This window comes from Theropithecus gelada, chromosome 8 (assembly GCF_003255815.1).
Source record: "Theropithecus gelada isolate Dixy chromosome 8, Tgel_1.0, whole genome shotgun sequence".
NCBI classification, from domain to species: Eukaryota; Metazoa; Chordata; class Mammalia; order Primates; family Cercopithecidae; genus Theropithecus; species Theropithecus gelada.
Genome location: NC_037676.1, coordinates 133,305,045 through 133,315,232, shown reverse-complemented (window position 1 = coordinate 133,315,232; position 10,188 = coordinate 133,305,045). Strand labels below are relative to the sequence as shown.

At 38.6% G+C, this 10,188-nt stretch overlaps 1 protein-coding gene across 2 annotated transcripts in view; it reads left to right on the top strand.

Moving 5' to 3' along the window:
* Positions 1-10,188, top strand: part of ADCY8 (adenylate cyclase 8) — a 259,466-nt gene that overhangs the window by 4,041 nt on the left and 245,237 nt on the right. The window lies entirely within an intron of this gene.

Here is a 10,188-nt window from a genome sequence, read left to right as displayed (position 1 = left end):
AGTGAAGTATTTTCAAATAGATGACTGGTGTGACATGCATGGTCAGGGGGCTGCTTTGTGTGGGCCTGCCCTGTCCTTAGCCTCTGTATCATTTCTGCTGCATTAGCAGCTTAAAACTCCTCTTCTTTACGGTTGAATTTGAATAGATGGTGCTTAGAATAAACAGGCACAACCCCACTGAAAATTGCTCATGATGTTTAGGTTGCCAGCGCTGTTAGAGTGCTTCACCCATCATTGGCCTCCTGGACTTCTGGTCAATGTGGGATCCTGTCTCTTCTCCGATGGTTCTGGATTCCTATGCTCAGGTGACTTATCTGATTGGCTGCTTTTACAGTGCTTTCTGAAGTCTCTCTGGGTAAAGCAAAGACTACATAAATTACATGCCTGTGATTATCAGGCATGAAATGGAGAGATGAGAGACTCTGAGTAAGGGCTGATTGACTGAACTTTTTCTTATTAAAGGCAATAATGAATGCGTTATCACAGTCACCATGAAACTTTATATCCACATATAACAAATAAATCTTAATCTGGGAAGTGGAAGTCAAATTCTTTGGTATTAACTATTTCTCAGTTGTGTTTACATGAAGACCTACATGCCAGTACATCTAAATCTACTTTCTTCCAAGCTCTCTCATTCTCTTTTTTTATTTTCTTTGTTGTATACTTAGACATTAGCAGATCTTTTCTTCCCTGTCTTCCTCTCCTTCCTTCTTTCTCCTTCTCTTTGCCTTCTCTTTTTTTCACCTAACTCACTATGAGTTGTTTTCACGATAAAGCACAGCTATCTGATCATGTATAAGAAACTCCACGTATTATAACCCACTGCTTTTCATGCAATAGCCTTTCTCAGTACGCACAACTAGAAAATTTAATAAGTAAGTTAGGAATAGTATTTAGAATAACACATCCTAAGTGGCAAATTATGAGTGTTTTCAAAGTTCTAAGTATAGATATCTTTTTCTTGCCAAGTGAATCCAGAAAGTAAATTTGGCTCCATATTTGTTTTATACTCTACTCAAATACTACCAGATGGGAGAAGATTAAAAATAACCCCCAAATGTCTTCCCACCCTCATCTCATCATAAACAATTCTCCACTGTGAAAACCAAGGTCCTGATGCATGTAAACCAAGTTCATTCAATTTTTTGTTTGGGTTAGAATTATAGATAAACTATCATTTCATAGGTTGAGTCACCTGTTACCAAAACTCTAGAGGAACAACCAGAGCGCTCTCCCCTCACTTCAGTGCTGAAAGGGCCTTTAAAGGTCCTTTGGCGCCCTCTATGGGCTTAAGAGTCTTTCCTAGATCTTGCAGATGGACAAAGTAGAGAATAAATCACTTTTTATAAGAATCTGTGATTTTTAAATAGGTACTATTTAGTTTTCCATGTCTAGTAACATATAAGGAATGCTCGAAACCTGCTAAACACTTCTTAGAGCAACTAGAGTAAAATCCTAACTGCTTACCACAGCATGCTTGATTCTCTGAACTAGTTGCTTCTTCTCTCTCCAACCATATTTCCTTCTCTTCTCTCTTCTTTTCTCTTCATTAGGCTCCAAATACACCATTCATTTTTTGCCATATTCTAAGCTCTTCCTAATTGTGAGTCTTTTCACCTGCTACCTAGAGCAATTTTTCCAAAGTCTTTATAAGACTGGCACATTCTCATTGTTCCAGACTCTCAAATGCTACTTTCTCTAGTAAATGACTTGTTTTATTTTCTCCAGAGCACATCTGCTATCTGAAATTATCTTATTTGTTTATATCTGCTGTTTGTCCCCCACACCCTCACAAGAATGTAAACACCATAAGGGCAAGGATGTTGTCTATCATAAATAGCATTTTATCCTCGGCCTCTAGAAAAATGCCAGACATATAGTAGGTATTCAACAAATGGTCACTGAATGAATAGATAATTCATCATATAGGAAATATTATAAAATATCCAAGTGCCCTGGTGTTGTGTCGGTGAAAGCTTTCTACACACACACACACACACACACACATCATACGCGTGCAAGGCAGTCTTACACATAAACATCTTTTAAAGAAGTCAAAAAACTGTAATAATCCTTTACTTTGCACAGTATTTTACATGTAACTAAGCACCTTTATGCGCATCATCACATCTAATGATGAAAAATAGATGGTATCATCCTTCATTTTCATATCAGAGAAAAAAAAATGACAGATTCCTAGAAACTTTACAGTGATATCCTGAGGATCAGGAACCTAGCAAGCAGTGAGGACAGAATTCAAACCCTTCCTCCAATGCCAATTATTCTTCAGAAACCCTCTAGTGATTATCTTTCTAAACACGTAAGCATTTGAAACTATTAAAGAGTGAGAAGTACTTCTTTTACTACTTAAGAGAGTAAATTCTGTATAGCACATGAATAAACATTTAATGAAGAAGTCATAGGGAAATTATGAGAGAAAAATGAGTGAATTGCTGGGAATAGGCTCATTGTAGCTAACTCATCATTCTGCTTAGCTGGATGCAAATCTATCAACTAAAGGCCATAAACACTGGAATAGCATCTTTCTCCACATTAATCTTCATTCTCTTTGGTAGGATGGCTAATGTTTAACTTAGAATTATCAAGAATTAGGAAACGAAAATGAGAGTATAGAGTTAGCGCACCTTGGCAGCTGTTTCACTTCATTGAAAATGTCATTTTTGAAAGGAACAAATGAGCCAATGATTGCCTCCCTTTAATCTAAGCTATGAGAATCTGCTTTTCCTCTTTCTACCCTGAAGGAAATGACATCTGTGACTTGACAGGGTAGCAAACACACTGCAAATCTCTGCAGACACCCTATAAGAAGAGACAAAGCCCTGTGTTCATTGAATCACCATTTGCTTTCCACTGCGGATACAAAATGGAACCTAAAAGGGGCCACTCAGGAAATTCCCTGCCATCAGCAAAGAGATGGTTTATGTTTTCTCTATTCAATTAACACACTACAAACATTGACCTCCCACCCAACAATGAGGTTATTGTCTAGAGCAGACATAATCACCCATATGTTTTCTGCATCTGGAGTGGCATTGGAAAGACTGGGAAACTTTCAGAAGGTTCAAACCCCAGTTTGAAGGGTTCCTTTTATTTCACTCTGACTTAGCTCAGCTATAGGTAGCACTAGGGCTACAATCATTTCTTTCTTATGAAACCGCACCCAATTCAAGTTAAATAAGCCTCAAACCAATAATAGGAATACCTTGTCCAGATTTCCCTAAGACACTGATTTACTTTTCCCACATCATAAACCAATTGTTTGTCTCACCAATTCGATTTATCCACCAGTAAATTCATTACAAAATGATGTTATATATGTAAATAAAGGATTAATGATAAGATTATATTTGCTAGGTTCTTTCACAAGATAGATAAATTCTAAACGCTATTGCTATAGCTAGCATTTTACTCTATTTTAATTGCTGGTGACAATAATCTGAGTTATCTTACATTTGAAACTCATCTCATTCTCATTCTTTAGCTCATTAGTGATAAGATGGTGGAAATCATTTAGTTATTGGAAAACTGAGAGGCAGTAATATTTAACCAGAAAGATCGCTGCATTATGGTTCCCTCTTGGGGATTCTAAAATGTTACAGCTAGTGGCTAATTAGTCTTCTGTACCTCTTGGTGAGATAGATAAGCAGACTTGTCAGAGTGGAGATGATTTCTCCAAGATAACTGTACAATCAAAGGCAGTCAGGTATGCAAATCCAGGTTACTTAGTGCTCAAGGTCATGCTGTCAGATTTAAATTTCTCATGCAACATCTTCTTTCCTACCTTTCAACATCCTATCAAACAGGAGAGACTAGAGCCAGAAAAATGCTAAAGAATGATCGTTAAACTTGAATTAAAATAAGGGACATTTAGCCTACCATTTGACTTTCAAGAAATCCTTTAGGGGAAAATGCTTTTTGGGTGTATGTGCTGGATAAGATAGTGGTGTATAGTATGAGTAGGTTGGGTTCAGGAGGGAAGCAGACTTTGTATGTGACTTATATACACATTTTTGACCACTTAAATGAAGGACTAACTTCACAGTAAAGACAACATGAACATAATAAAATTACCAACTTCTCCCCATCATTTATACAGTTTAAACATTAGATATTATACGTTCTTTGTGTAAGTCTAAGGTTCTTTGTAGCTATCTCAAATCAAATAAAGGGAATCCTGTGACTACTTAATGTACAACAAATGGCATGTAATATAAATTGTTCCACTTTGGTAGTTGGTATCAAGGTACGTACTCACTTGAGAGACATAAATATCCATTAAATGAGGATGACTGGAATCCAATTTAATGTACCTCACCAGTTATGGTGTACATTTCTTAAGACCCCAAATATCTCCATTTCTGTACATTTTTCTTTAGGAAATTCATATAGGCTTTAAAAAAATAATGGCAGCTTTCCAGCATGTCTGAGAAAAATGCCTTTCAAAAACTGATTTGAGTGTCAACCTTCCCAAGAGATTCCTCTGAATGCCGAGAAACGGATATATTCTCCCTTACTTGTGAAAGATTCCCAGAGATTCTCCTTTTTCTTTCTTTCTATTTTTCTTTTCTTTCTTTCTTCTTCGTGTGTGTGTGTGTGTGCTTGTGCGTATGTGTGTTGGTGGAGAATGGGCTTTGCAAAGGATATCATAATGACGGCTGAAATGACCAATTAAATCCCTTCAGCCCTGGCCTGTAGACATCTTTGCCCTGGAGTTGCAAATAGGCTTGTTGTCTCTGTATTTAGAGAGAGTTGTAAAATGAATGTGTAGTGTGTGCTTTGCAAGATTGAATTATGAATTTGTTTTCCTTCATATCTGGTAATATCACCTGACTGTTATCAGCAGGTCAGAGCATAATTAGATTAGAACTGGGAAGATGGGGAGGACTTTGCTTCTAGAGCAGCTGCTACAATGTCATGCTAAGTAGGACAAATGCATTAGTCATATTTATACTTTGATGATTGATGGCATTTTAAGAGCTCATCAGAAATGAGTGAAACCAAGCAAAAAAACGAAAGATTTTTAAAAAGAGTTTATTCCATATTCAGTGCTGCTAGCAACATTTAATCAGAGGACACTACTACAATCACGCTGATGTGACACTTTACTGTTGTCTAAATATGTCTTAAGATGCTAATTTATTCATTTCACAAGTGTGTCTATTTAAGTTGATTCTACATGTGTTTATTTGCAAAACATAGGAGACACTTGCAACATTCATCTTAAACCTTTCCTCTCAGCACCAAATAAGTACAATATTGATTGTCTGAGAGACCAGTAGGCCCAGATTAAGCAGTTGGACAACGTAGCAGTTCATTTGACTTATCGCTTCTGAAGTGTGTTCTTGGTTTTCTCTTTGGGGCAGAATTAAAGTAACAGAACATGAAGGTTGGTGGCAGTATTGAAGGTTGCAAAATTTCTGTGATACATAGGTTTGAACCACAGCTAGTAAAGGAGTGGGTTATGTAAAGAATTTTCTTCCCAGGATTTGTGTGGGGCTTTAGTTGAGGAATGCTGCTTCAGCCAGCCACAACAGAGCAGGGAAAGCCAGTATAATCTTCCCTGCACTTCCCCAGGAAATGTAATTGGATTTACACACTCAAATTATATCATGTGAGTTTTGCTTATGAAGGACTATTTTAAGAAGTCAGGTCACTTAAGCAGTGCTTCGGAAGCCAGATTTTCTCCCTGCAAGATTTTTTACAGTCAGCCCTGTAGGGGAGAGGAAGAATGCAGACTAGATTAATTAACCATGGAGATGCCAGACATTCCACAGGAGGCCTAGGCACATTCTGGTACGCATAAAAGCCACCTACCAGCAAATGCCACTATGCCACTACCTTCTCAATAAGAGAACAGAGCTTATCTGACAATGTGTTGTAATAAACCTATGTTTGCTTGTTTTTTGATCTCTATGCATTGAACTCTGAATGTGCATGTATATAATTCAATATCTGAATTTCATTTAGCTAGATCATACATTTTAAAATATGAAATACTTTGTACTTTATAGCTAGTGGAGCTTTCTATCCCTTTCACTCTGTTTCCTGCTTTATATATCTAAGCTCAAGTGTACTAATTGCAAAATGTCTTTGAAGCACAAACTTCCCCCAAATTAGGGAATGATAAAGTTATACATGGTGAAGACATAAGCTGGACATGGAAGTAAATCACATTAATGTTTTGGGGTTTCTTGTTAAATGAGTAATGTTTTTACAACTGCCATTTCTATCTACAGTGCCAGTGTAAAAATTTCACATAAAAATGAGAAACTATAACCACTTCATTTTGTAAACAACACATCCTTGTTCTATGTCAGCTGATTTTTCAGTTGACTGGAGTAAACCATTTCAGAATCTTTTCTTATTTGTGTGTATGTATGTGTGTGTGATTACATGCTGAATGCACAAGATTGCTTATAAAATAGAAACTATTAAGGATTAGAGAATGCATTATCAAAGTACACGTATTTCTTTAACTCAGACTATAAGGAGAAGAAATAAGGGCACAAAAAAATCTAACAGAACCCATCTTATAGTGCCATAACAAAATACCTGAGACTGTGTAATGTATTAAAAATAAATCAGAAATGTATTTGGCTTCTGGTTTTGGAGACCAGGAATTCCAAGATTGAGGGATCATATCTGGTGAAGGTTTTTTGTTGCAATGTAAGATGGCAGAAGGCATCACATGGGCATAAAAGAACACGAGATTGAACTCAAAGCCTCAAACACTTTAAAAATCAACATTAATCCTTTCATGAAGGTAAAGCCCTCAGGATCTAAACAACTCTCATTAGGCCCCACTGTAACATTGGGGATTACGTTTTGAACACATGCTTTATGAGGGGCACATTCAAGCCATAGCAAGGACCAAAAACAGAAAACGAAACAAGGCAGAATACCTCTGGAAGGTCTGAAGATGGAAGGGATATAGAAGGAATATGGTGACTGTCTTTAAATATTTGGGGTTCTGCCATGACAAAGAGACTGGTTATTTTATGTGTGTCTCCTTTGGAATGGAATTAATACCAATGGATGGCCATTAAAGCAGGAGAAATTCTAATTCACAAAAAGGTAAAGTTTGGTAACAAACAGACCTGCCCAGGGCACTGCTTTTTGAAATGATGAGCTCGTTGCCATTGGGCATTCTCCAAGGAAAAGTTGTGCAACAATCCATCAGAGATGTAATCAAGGAGATTCCTATATAGTGATCTATATATCTATTCCTATATATATAGGAATATCCTATGTAGGGAGATATATAGATATGTATTCCTATAGAAGGAATCTCCTTTATTATATCCCTAATGGATTGTTGCACAGCTTTTCTTCAAGGTCAGTTGAAAGTCGTTGGCTGCATCTCATGTCATCATGGTTGCTTTGCAGGCATGGAAAAGTAGAAGACAAAGGACAAGAGGCCAAAATGGTAAAAGGGCATAAGCCAACTGCATCTGTGTCCCTTTGAGGAGTTCCCCTGGGATCTCTGCCCAACAAGACCTCGTTATCTTTCAGGGGCCATAATTATGATACAGGACCATTCTATCAGCAGGAAAGGATGGCAAAAAATGATTTTTCTGGGCTTTAAAAGATCAGGATTGCATTAGAATGAAAGATAGAATAACTATTGAAAAGATAAAATTTTCAACAAATATTTGTTGACTGCCTGCTGGGTTTTATGTCCTAGAACACAGCTAGGTACTAAGGAGATAAGGTTATTGATGTAATGGAGCTGATACTTGGATGGATTTGGGTAAGGAGTTTGTGACTCCACTGCAGAGGTTTGGTTGGAGGTTTGTACCTGACTCTTAGAACACATCTGGTGCATGGGATTCAGTGATTCAGTAAATATTTTACACAAATGCAAGACTTGGGTTCTTTTAACTACAGACCTCTAAAGTATGAAACATCAAAGCTGCAGTGGATTTCTTTTAGAAGTTACATGAAAGGAAAGGTCAGACTCCAGAAGAAGTAGTGGAAGGATATGGATCTTCCTCCCTGGTGAAGAAAAGAAGAGCGTGTAAAAGGACCCTGGGATGGGCCAAGAGATCAGGTGTCTGAGCATCACTTTATCACAAACAGAATGTGTCACGAGGCTGGTGACCTGCAGACATGACAGGAGGGAGCATGTGCAGCTCTGGGAACTCATACTCACTCTGTGCTCAGAGTGACTCCAGCTGAAAACTGAAGAGCTTCCCTGAGACTCCAGGCAACCCATCCCCACACAAACATGGGCAGACAGTAAGTTTAGGCAAGGCTCGAAGTCCCTTTCCTTGGCACATTGCCACATCCTGTGTTTTCCTCTATCAGAGCAATGTCATAAGGTTCTCACATGCCCACCAGACTATGAGCCCCTTGAGGTCAAGAATTGTATCTTATCCATCTTTGTGTATCTAGCTGCTAGCCTAGCATCTGGCACGTGGATGGTTCTGAATGCCATATTTTAAATTAATGGAATGAACGAATAGTAGGTGACCATCTCCTTCCTTCCCCCAGTCACCCCCTACTCCACCCCCACCCCCACACACACATCGTCACAGAGTCATCAACAGGGAATGAAAAACTGGCTAGAGAAGAGAAATCAGTCTCTCTGTCAATACAGCAAAAGTACACCAGAAATTATCCCATGAAACACTTTGAGCAGAAAGCTGCAGCTGAGTTTTGCTATACATATGCATATACATATACATATTAGATAATGTGAAGAAAAATTCAAGTAATTATCCAGATCATTTAAGTTAAAACAAAAGTTATGGGCCTGAATTATTCATGGGTATTTGTCCATTACCAAACACTTTAAATGGATCAGGCCCATCTACTCAAAATAGAGTCCAATTGCTAGCAAATGCATCACCCTCTTGTTCTCTTCCCTCTTTGTTCTTCAGCACCCTGGCTCTGAATCTCTATACCCAGCTCTGGAGTTCTTTGCTTTTATAGCTGCAGTCCTCAACCTTTTTGGCATCAAGGAATGGTTTCATGGAAGATCATTTTTCCCCAGACCTGGGTGGGGGATGATTTTGGGAGGATCCAAGAGCTTTATATTTATTGTGCACTTTATTTCTGTTGTTATTACATTGTAATATATAATGAAATTATTGTACAACTCACACCATCTTTTCCTGTAGCTAGATGGTCCCATCTGGGGGTGATGGGAGACAGTGACAGATCATCAAGCATTACATTATCATAAGGAGAATGCAGCCTAGATGCCTCACATGTGCAGTTCCCAATAGGGTTTGAACTCCTATGAGAATTTAATGCCACCGCTGGCCACTGATCTGACAGGAGGCAGAGCTCAGGCGGTAATGCAAGCATGGGGAGTGGCTGTAAATACAGATGCAGCTTCACTCAATTGCCCTGCCTCTCACTTCCTGCTGTGCAACCCACAACCTGCTGTGCAGCACACTGGAAATCACTTCCTGGGCTTGACATTTCAGTGGTGCCCCCTTCTGGTTGATGCTCACCATCTGACTCCATACAGGTACAGCTGTGGGCAGGGGGTACTCCCACCCTTCCATTGGACTCCTGGTGCTCCATACCAGAGGGGCTGGTCGGCCTCATTCCTTAGGGGAAGATATTGGACAAAGCAGGTTGACCTTGCCGTGTCTAAAAAGTGGATAGTTGCTTAGTCCACTGTTTCCTGCAGCTTAAAACCTGTCACATAAAGACCATATTGTTTTTTTTATTTTTTTATTTTTTTTATTTTAAACAGCTTTATTGAGGTATAATCAACATATAAACATTGTATATGCTTAACGTGTACAACTTGATTTTTTTAAAAATTTATTTATTATTATTATACTTTAAGTTGTAGGGTACATGTGCATAACGTGCAGGTTTGTTACATATGTATACTTGTGCCATGTTGGTGTGCTGCACCCATCAACTCGTCATTTACATCAGGTATAACTCCCAGTGCAATCCCTCCCCCCTCCCCCCTCCCCATGATAGGCCCTGGTGTGTGATGTTCCCCTTCCTGAGTCCAAGTGATCTCATTGTTCAGTTCCCACCTATGAGTGAGAACATGCGGTGTTTGGTTTTCTGTTCTTGTGATAGTTTGCTAAGAATGATGGTTTCCAGCTGCATCCATGTCCCTACAAAGGACACAAACTCATCTTCTTTTATGGCTGCATAGTATTCCATGGTGTATATGTGCCACATTTTCTT